The 11,072-nt window shown below is 35.3% G+C and overlaps 1 pseudogene; it reads left to right on the top strand.

Annotated features, from left to right (window-relative positions):
* Positions 1–1,604: 1,604 nt before the first annotated feature.
* LOC115940461 (U6 spliceosomal RNA) lies at positions 1,605–1,686 on the top strand (annotated as a pseudogene).
* The last annotated feature ends 9,386 nt before the right edge of the window (positions 1,687–11,072 follow it).

Raw genomic sequence — 11,072 nt, 5'->3', positions numbered from 1 at the left:
CTCTCTCAAATAAATAAGTAAAATCTTTAAAAAAAGAAGAGGAAGAAGAAGAAGAAGAAGAAGAAAGTTTGAAAAATGTAATGAAGAAAGTATGAATAGATGGGCTCAATTTTTGAACTTCCAATTGAAAATTTAAAATGGAAGTCTCGAAGTCTACACATTTCCTAGGTGTTCAACAAATTTCTGCAAATGTTTCTTTAGTTAGACTCTAATTATTATCTTCTATTTTATTATTTTGAGAGGTGGTATTTTTATGGCATTATCTAGTAGAATATGACCTATAGCTTAAGAAAATTAAAAGGTATAAGATTTTGGGGCTCCTGGGTGGCTCAGTCGTTAAGCGTCTGCCTTCGGCTCAGGTCATGATCCCAGGGTCCTGGGATCGAGCCCCTCATTGGGCTCCCTGCTCGGTGGGGAGCCTGCTTCTCCCTCTCCCCCTGCTTGTGTTCCTGCTCTCGCTAACTCTCTCTCTCTCTGTCAAATAAATAAATGAAATCTTAAAAAAAAAGGTATAAGATTTCAAGTCTATTACTTTTTCTTATAAAGACAGTGATGATATAATAGAAATACAAGGCATTGTTCAACATTTCACATACTGCAGAGGCTATGCAATTAGCCAATGAACTTTTTCCTACCCGCTTGCACATCTCAGGAGGATTCCACAAGTTCTTACAGTAACTGTGAACTCAAGTATAGAGAAAAAGTTCTGAAAAAATTCTGCTCCAGTTGAGGTAATGGGGAGATAAGACAAATAATTGGGTTGCTATCTAAATTCTCTGCTATCAGTCACTGCATACATACAAAATTCTACTGGCACAGCAAATAAATGGTAGCTACACAAAATTTGAAGTGAGAAGTCAGAGATTTTTACTATCTTTTCCCCAAGACAGGGAGAGAACACTGATATTTGTAATGCATTTTCACTACTTTATTCCCCAACCTGGGTGAGAAATACAAAGCATAGTCACAGGAATAAAAATAGTATATCCTTAAGCATAAATTTAATTTGACAGTTTTGGAAGGAGAATAATACTTTAAGTTAAAATATAGTATTGGCTATAATATAAAATGTATATAAACTTTAATGATAAAAACTTGAAAATACTTATATGCAGCCAACCGCATCTGGCTCCGCCTCCAGAACCCACCTCTATAGAGAGTAGGACAGATTTTTCACATATTTGTTCTCCTCTGTCACTGGACTTGCTTTCTTAGAACAATTTGAGAACTGACAAGTGAAAAAAAAATAAATAAAAGGGTTATTGCCTATCTAAACATCCAACGTACTGTCAAGGAGTGATATTGGCACTAAATGGAACACTGTTCTTCATGTACAAGAAAAGTATGTCATTTAAAAAGTTGTTCATATGAACAGATTGCTAACTTTGGTTTACCTAACACAAAATGTCTATAGCCAGACATGCATGGACATGGGTTTTATAGAATGAGCGTTAGTGTTTGCAGAATGAACTTCTCAACAAGATACAGTTAATCAAGTCCAGTTATCCAGAAAAAGAATTTTAAATTACAGTACTTGAGGGGTGCCCGGGTGGCTCAGTGGGTTAAGCGTCTGCCTTCAGCTCAGGTCATGATCGCCAGGTCCTGTGCTCGCTTCGGCAGCACATATACTAAAATTGGAACGATACAGAGAAGATTAGCATGGCCCCTGCGCAAGGATGACATGATCGCCAGGTCCTGGGATTGAGCCCCACCCACCGCAGGCTCACTACTTGGTGGGGAGTCTGCTTCTCCCACTCACTCTGCCCCTCCCCCCACTCGTGTGCATGCTCTCTCTCTCTCTCAAATAAATAAAATCTTTAAAAAAATTATAGTACTGGGGCGCCTGGGTGGCTCAGTTGGTTAAGCGACTGCCTTCCGCTCAGGTCATGATCCTGGAGTCCCGGGATCGAGTCCCACATCGGGCTCCCTGCTCAGCAGGGAGTCTGCTTCTCCCTCTCCCGCTCCCCCTCTTGTGCTCTCTCTCTCTCAAAATAAAAATAAATAAAATCTTTAAAAAAAAATTATAGTACTTGACATTAAAATTTATAATCAGTTAAAACTGGAGAACCAGCTATAGGTAAAATGGCAGGCAAACTAACCATTTGGGTAACCTAGTCCAAAGTTTATGTAGTAGAACCAATACTTTAAACTTGTCAGTGAAAAATAACAAATTTTGTTTTTTTAATCTCCCCCCTTAACGAATGTTTTGTCCTTTTAAATTTCCATGGTGGGGCGCCTGGGTGGCTCAGTTGGTTAAGAGACTGCCTTCGGCTCGGGTCATGATCCTGGAGTCCCGGGATCGAGTCCCACATCGGGCTCCCTGCTCAGGGGGAGTCTGCTTCTCCCTCTGACCCTCTTCCCTCTCATGCTCTCTGTCTCTCATTCTCTCTCTCGCAAATAAATAAAAAAATCTTAAAAAAAAAAAAATTTCCATGGTGACTTTCCACCAAGATATTAAGAGAATACCCTAAATGGAAAATTCTTTTAACATTTTTCAAAAAGGTCCTACAAGTAGAAGGGCACCAAGAACCACCTCTATTTTATAGATGGGGAAATTATATTCATGTGATTAAAAATTAAAATTAGAAGGGTGCCTGAGTGGCTCAGTCAGTTAAGCAACTATCTTCAGTTCAGGTCATGATTCTGAGGTCCTGGGATCGAGCACCACGTTAGGATCCCAGCTCGGCGGGGAGCCTGCTTATCCCTCTCCCCCTGCTTGTGCTCTCTCTCGCTCTCTCTTTCTCTCTCAAATAAATGAAATCTTTTTTAAAAAATTTTAAAAATTAAAATTAGATTCCTCTTTCCCAATTAAATGAAGGAAATACTTATTAGGCTTTACACTAAGTTTTCACTAACATGTTGGCGATCATAGAGTTTGCATGTATATCCTAAAGGATAAATTACACGCAGAAATCAGAAATTGAACTATGTTCTCCTATGTATTTATCTGATAAGTACAATTTGGAAAGAATATATATTAGAGACTTCTGATGAAATAGGAGATAGAATCTATGTGTTCAGCAGCGAGCGATAAGTAGATGCTCAACAAACTTATTTTCCTTTCTTCATAGGGATGCAGCCAGACTACATTTCTGAGCCTCTTTTAAATTTAGTCGTAGCCGTGTGTGCAAACATGACATGTAACTCCTCAGCCTGCAGGTACCTCCACCCGTAGGAAAGAATGTGGGCTCTTTTCCCTAATATGCAGAGGGTCCAGTAGGCTGCCAAGGCCCTGTTGGGCTGCGAAGCATCAAATTGAAAGGGGGCTGGATTCCCAAATGACCACATTGTGAAAAGTACCCCAGTATACTCAACCATCACCTCCATTAGACTGTGATAAATTTGCCTGTGTGAGAAAGGTAGGAATGAACTGTGTTTTAAGCCTATGAGAATTGGAGTTTATTATTATATTCAAACCACTCCACAGAACAAAATGTGTTTACCTACCACTACCTCCATAAAATATATTGAGGTAACAGTAAATGAAAAAGAAAAGGCACAAACCAAAAGGACAAAGAAAACGGATTTGCAGTTATCAATAAATAACATAAATATCTCATACTCTTTAAGAATGCTCATCAAAATTAACTTAAATGTACAATATAAGTACCTGAAATCCACAGGCCAAAGCTAAAATGTATGCAGTTCAACAATCTGGTATTACATTCATCCAGTGAAGGTGAAAGTCTACTACATTAGAATAGATATTCACTTTATATTCACTAAATATAATGCACTGCATGGAATGGTGGGAAATAAATTATTTTATTTTTTGGTCTTAAAACTTCCACTGAGCAAGTAGTCCAAATCACCTAATTTTCTCAGGATTCAGATATCCTCTCCATATGGAATGAAAGAGGAAAAATGGTTCTGGTTACCTAGTCGGAGATGTAAAAATGAATTATTACCTCTGTAAAGTGCATTGGCTTCTTGGAAGAGATTGTTGCAACACGAACAAAAATATATATTTTTTAATTTAATGGAAGACTTTGTGTTGTATGTACTGTGTACAAAGGCCAACCTAGCGCTTCCTTCCCAGAGGGGCCTTTCACCTCTCCCTTTGCGAGCATTAATGCTGTCTTGGATTAAAGAAGCACTAGAGAAATGACTTTTTCTTCTCGGCCACATATACCAGTTTCATTGTAGCCTGGAAACTGTACCTGGATAGCTAATGTGCGACAACACAACAATTAGGTCCAAGGCATCCCTCAATTTCTTAAACTTTAAAGTGTACAGGAATCACCTGGGGATCTTGTCGCCAGCAGATTCTGGTTACGCAGGCCTGGGATGTGGCCTGAGAGCGCATATCTAACCAGCTTCCAGGAGATGTCAGTCTGGTTGGTCCTCAAACCACATTTTGAGTAGCAAGGATTAAAAGAGAGTGCCACCATGCGAATGTGGTGTGGGCCATGTAAATAAACATTACTCATCGTGCCAAACATTAACCACTTTTCAATGTCCATGCTAAGAATTATAACCATGGTCCCCTGATTTGAAGAAAGCTAGTGCCTTCTGGACTGAAACAACAAGTGGAGAGTGAATTGAAATTGAAAATGCATCATCTGCTTAGGTTATTCAGTGCCTTGCTGAGTTCATTCAGGATTTTTTCATCCTTCATTACCCTCATTAGGCCTCTTGGGTTAGTGCTCAGTGTTGATCTGTATCTTAGTCAAGACAATTGTTGCTGATTAACTATAATTACTGTAATGGGGCCAGCTTTCTTTCAGAGACTAATGCCCTCAGCTCATCCCTGCATTGTTCTACCATAAAAGGTCCCAATCTGCTAGTCATTTACTTACTTATTCTTTAAACCAACAACAAGTTGCTTCATGTGTGGGCTTTTAAATACTGTCCACTAGGTCTAAATACCTTGAGTATACCTTTTACTTTACCTTTTCTTTTTCTCCCTCCCCTTTCTCTTTTTTTTTAAATTTTAGAACCAGAGAATGATGAGTCATTAAAAAAAAAAAAAAAAAAAACCGTAGGTAGTGTTTACATACAATTCTAGAAGCATCAAAAACAAAAATTCAAAGGTACATTAAAACATCATTTAATATTTTGGAAAGATTGCAAATTTTTGCACATTAAAGATGGTAAACATAAGTAAAACAATTTACTAATTTTACTAACTTGAGGACCTATAGATATGATTCTTTACTTTTTAAATTTTTTTAAGTTTGCTTATGTAATAAATTTAATGCATAAAGCCCTATATGTACAATGTATTTTGTTATTTTTGTAAGAAAGTTTAAATAATAAGCAAACAACATTTTATCTAAAATGCTCTAGTTTTAATCATTTTCTAACTTTACCTTTTATTGAAACACTGGGCATGGATATTTGTCATTTGCAATAGAAATCCAGTGAATGTTTATTCTTTTGACAGTGATATAATTTGGGAAAATATTGTGGCAACTCTTTTAATGAAAATATCATGTCCCTAGCATTTGTAGTGGAGTCCAATATAAAACAGGCTAATTTTGGAAAAAATCCAAGATCTATTTATAATATAGTAAAAAGTGCTTAACGTAAGGTATTTTCATAATTCCTAAGACGAGCAAAATACAGACATGCTTATACAGTACTAGCAAAAGAACCAGAGACTGGTATTTGAGATGACTACACCACTAAATAAACCTCGTGTATCAATATTTTCATTTACAAAATAAATTAATATAAAAGCCCTATCTACCTCAAATAGTTGTGAGGATTAAACAAAAATGTATGTGATAACACTTGGGAAAGTTTGAGGTATATTGTACGAGTTGGACAATTGAAATTAATTCAAATTAAATCATCTCCTGAAAAATTCTGGTTTGGTTAAAACTGGAATAGAATGCTTTGGGGTTTCATAGGTCCTCAAAACTCTTCGTTACTTCCAGGTTGAGAATAAGACTATTTTCTTAGCATAACATTTAATAGCTGATACTAGCAAATCAGTCTAATCTCATTCTCAATACATATAGTAGTCATCTGGTTCCATACAAATGGGTTATAAAAAAATCGGTTGAAAATCAATTGTCTGAAGTGACAAACTAAGTGAAATGAAATGAACTCTACAATCAAATATTCAAACTTACATTTATTTATTATTTATTTGTAATATTTTGTCCTGTGGTGTAGCCTAGCAATATTGTTGTTTTGTTTTGTGGGTTTTTTTTTTTTTTTGTGGTGTCAGGCTTTATTTTATTTTATTTTAAAGATTTTATTTATTTATTTGACAGAGAGAGACACAGCGAGAGAGGGAACACAAGCAGGGGGAGTAGGAGAGGGAGAAGCAGGCTTCCCGTGGAGCAGGGAGCCCGATGTGGGGCTCGATCCCAGGACCCTGGGATCATGACCTGAGCCGAAGGTAGATGTTTAACAACTGAGCCACCAAGGCACCCCAGTTTCAGGCTTTAATATTCTTGATTCACAGGTTTTATTATACATGTTTCAACCCATCATTTTAAAATCCTCCTCTTTTACTACTCCAGGTTTTATAAACTGAATTTTTAGCATTCAGTTTCATTTTTTCTGAGGCTGATTCAAATTTTGCCCCTGAATTTTCTGTGCACTTGTATAAATTTTTTAACAGTACCCCCAATTCTGATTGCCAAAGTTATGTGATATAGTTCTATTAGATCTAAAAAGTCCTTAGCATAAGACAGTATTACATATAAATGAATTCTCAAAACAAGCAAAATAGAGACATAACTATACATAGTTAGAGAAAAATACTAGTAAGGAAGAATCTTTTAAAAAGCCAAAAGTTTGTGTGTACATGCACACACACACAAAATCTAAAAACTCTACATGACACTTAAAAGGATATAAAAAATTTCAAAACTACTTCCTAGCACCCAGAAATGCAAAAAACAAAAAAGACAAAAACCCCACAAAATTGCTGGAACATATTCATTATATAGTAAGGTATGACATGATAATGATGATGATGATGGTAACAATGATGAAGATCATGCCACATGCTAATTCTTATAAATTATACTGATAAACTTTATTATTTTTTAATTTGTTTTTTTTACTAATTTACTGATGTACCTTTTTTGGTGATTGAAAACCTACTCATCTTTTACTAAAAGTCAGATGGCACTCCTCTGACAATATATCCTCCTTACTCCTGTAGCACCATGTTAAGTAGCCTATTCAACATCTAACACATTCCACTGTGGTTCTATGTTTATTAATCTATTTACTTAACACAGAAACATGTCTTACTAATAGCTTGTAGAAGAGTATGTGGCATACAGCAAGTACTCAATAAGCGTCTGATGAATTAATTCATATAAGCATACATTATTTTTCTTAAAATTACCAGGAATTATTATGTATAAAGAACCAAATTCTCACCATTTCCTTCCTAAGTACTAATGACATATTTATTACATTTCTAAACTACCAAGATATCACCTTTTCTTACTGGCATGACTTTCTCTTCCACCATCCATGTAACATAACATATGAGTAAATATTATTTCTAATAGTATATGTGTTAGCAAATATTATGAGTAACTAATATAAATGTTTGTACCAAGTGCTTACCAATATAAGGTACTAGGAACCAGTCAAATTACATAATTTTGTCATTTGTATTTAGTATGCTCTGAAGTGTCCTTGGTAAAATAGAAATAATTCTGGCTTAGGAATTAGATGACCTGATTTGTAGTCTGAACTGTACAGCTCAGTAAGTGTGAGACCTTGTGGGGATCTTATCCTCTCTGTGCATCAGTTTACTGATCTATAAAACTGTCCTTCCTAACATTACCAAGAATTTACATGGGCTAGGGTCATGTCTTTTTAATCTCTTTACATCATGCCAAGAATACAGGAGAACCCCAAGGAACATTTACTGAAAAGATAAATGAAAAATTATTGAGAATTAGTGAAGTATGTCTATTTGTAGTAGTGTTGGAGAGAGATGGCAAGGGGTTGAGTAGAGAAAATAGACATGTACATCAGTAACAATGATAGCAGATAATTCAAATAATAGAAATATATACAAAGCCACATGAAATATGGCATGGTGCACCTAAAGGATTATAGATACACATGGTTAGTTGAAATGTCTGATCTGAAAGAGGTAGGCTGGCTTCAGATTTTTAAAGACCTTGAATAATACTCCACAGAGCTTGGGATTCATCCTGTAGGTTTGTGGAAAGTCAGAATTAGGATTCAGGCAGGAGAACAACATGAACAAATATGAGCTTTAAGGGGATTTCTGCATTGGGGAGAATATACGAGAAAACAGAAGCTAGAAAAAAGAAGGAAAGAAAGAAAATTTCTTAGGGGTTTACTCTAGGAGAGTGTTATTTCGTTTAATAATTACTGAATTATATTTAAGATAATTATCATAATTATATAAGGAAATCATTATATATATATATATTTTTTTTTTATTTGAAAAGGCATCATAGCCATTGAGAGGCAGAAGTGGACACTGAATGCAGTCAGCTGACTCCAAGGTCAGCATTTTCCCACACAGCTTATCACCCCCCTCAAGCCAGGGAGACCATCTAGGGGGTACTGCATTAATCTCAAGATCAAATAAAAATAAAGTTGTTGAATTGAGGCGGTGGTCATGAAAATAAAGAGGGAAAAGAGATTCAGGAAACATGTAGGAAGTAAGTTGACTGGATTTGGTGACTAGTTAGATATGGGGGTTAGAGAAAGAAGAAATTGAAGGTGTTTTTTTCTCAAACTTAGGGTTACTTGAAAATGTCCCAAAAAAGGATATAGTTGAAATTCTGAATAATAATACAAATTAGAGAAAGAAAAAAAAACTTTTTTTCACACATACATATATAGAACACTATAGTAGTTTTTTTTTTCTAAATTGCTATTAACAAAGAAATAATATTGGTACTCCCATAATTGAATTTGTGGTATATATGAGAACAAGTTCAAATATGCATTGTATGTTTTTAATGATTACATTATTAATTGCTATGGACTGAATGCTTGTGTCTCCCCAAAATTCGTATGTTGAAGTCTCAATCCACAATGTGACTGTAATTGGAGATGGGGCCTGGGGAAGTATAAAGGTTTTTAAGTTTTTAAGGTTAAATGAGTTTTTAAGTAATTAAGATTAAATGAGATCATGAGCTGGAGCCTTGATCCAACAGAGCTAGTGCCCTTATAAAAAGAGGAAGGGACACCAGCGCTCTCTCTCTCTCTCTCTCTCAATGAGAAGGCAGCTGTTTGCAAGCTAGGAAGAGAGCCCTCACTAGAAACAAACCATGCTGGCACCTTGATTTCAGACTTCCAGCTTCCAGAACTGTGAGGAAATAATTTCTGTTGTTTAAGCCATCCAGTCTATGGCATTTTGTTATGGCAAGCCTCAGCTGACTAATACAATGATGTTTTATTAATTAATTTGACTGATATTTATTGAGTACCTTCTATGTGGAGAGGCACTATGATAGATGTTGCGAAGTTGAATGTGACATTGTCTCTGCCTTCAAGAAATTTACAAAGCAGCAGAGGAAATTAGAAACATAGGAAAAACCCACAGCCCCAAATCTATAATATAGACATCATAAACAAATGTCAGCGATGTCATTAACTGGTCAAATGATCTGGGAGCAATTCTGGACCTTGTGCAAATTTTTCGTCATCAAGCAATTACTGTATTGCAATCTTACATTTCAGGACTTGATCCAAATTTAAGGAATTTCAAAAGCTAGGCAAAAAATTCAGTTTTTGCCTTTGAAGGTCAAAAGAAACAGTTATGACAAATGTATACATAGGTCATAATATATCAATAGATTATACAAATGACACTTACACAAAGGTGAACTTGTGGAATTAAGAAGTTACTTTGGATAACAAAGAGGGAATTCTAAAGGAGACATCTTTTGAGTTGAGTCTTGAATGAGAGTAATTTAGGAGAAAGTTACCCAGTATGGTAACCTCATGTGAAAGGTTATTAAAAAAAAAAAAAAAAATATATATATATATATATGTCTGTCCTCCATATATATATCAAGCCACTAAATATAAAATAAAAGATGATCCTGAGTTATTTTCACCATTAGTGGAAATGGATATGATGCAGAAAAGAAAAGGATTTAGGAGATCACATTTCTGAGATTGTCTAAAGTTATGTATCAGTTAACAACTAAGTTAAAACTCAAAATATTTTTCCACTGGAATTTGGTCAACTAACAATTCAGAAAAGCCAACAATTTGTTTTAGTATTGGTTTCAAACTACAGGAAAATATTAATAATAGTCATCATATCATCCTATCAAACATGTAGCAGATTTCATTCCAATTGCTTGCTTAATTGTCTATGAGCTTTTTAGAACTCACTAATAAGCTCTGGGCACAGAATTTCAACACAAATTAATATAAAATTATGTAGTATTGTTAACCATTAAAGACTATTCACATGTTCTTAAAATGACTTAATATGTTGTAAGTGTACCTACAATTACTTAAATTCCTTTTGTAAAGTTGCAAATGATGCAGAAAATCATTGAGGACCAAAAACCACATTTCATGACATGGTAACGAAGGACTAGTCAAATGTTGCAATGATGGGAAGGGCATTTAGTAGTAGTTCAAAAGTAACTATATAATGTAGAAATAGATAGGCAGTGAATGTAGTTTTATTCAATAAATTCTACAAGAGTATTTAGAATAGTGTAATATATTGGGATTGCCATAATGATTGTTTGCTCTCTTCTCAAGGATGTACAAATTATTAAGGTAATATTTAAATATTACTGACATTTGATTAAGGAAATGTAAGTCATTCTATTAGACACAAAGCATTTTTATATCATTTTTCATTTTTTAATGGGCTGGACAACAAGTGATGTTATGTCAGTCAGCTTGATTTTGAGATCTGGAAAGATACTGGATCAAGCTAACCAAATTAGAAGCTATGCATAAGGGGCGGAGAAAGATGGCAGAGGAGTAGGAGACCTGGATTTCGTCTGGTCTCAGGAATTCAGCTGGATAGGGATCAAACCATTCTGAACACCTACAAACTCAAAAGGAGATCGAAGAAAAGAATAGCAACAACTCTCTGAACAGAAAAGCGACCACTTTCTGGAAGGTGGGACGTG

The sequence above is a fragment of the Leptonychotes weddellii genome, chromosome 2 (assembly GCF_054177405.1).
Source record: "Leptonychotes weddellii isolate Sample4059 chromosome 2, ASM5417740v2, whole genome shotgun sequence".
In the NCBI taxonomy this organism is placed as follows: domain Eukaryota; kingdom Metazoa; phylum Chordata; class Mammalia; order Carnivora; family Phocidae; genus Leptonychotes; species Leptonychotes weddellii.
The sequence above is the reverse complement of the archived record's forward strand: the minus strand, read 5'-3'. Positions and strand labels throughout refer to the sequence as shown.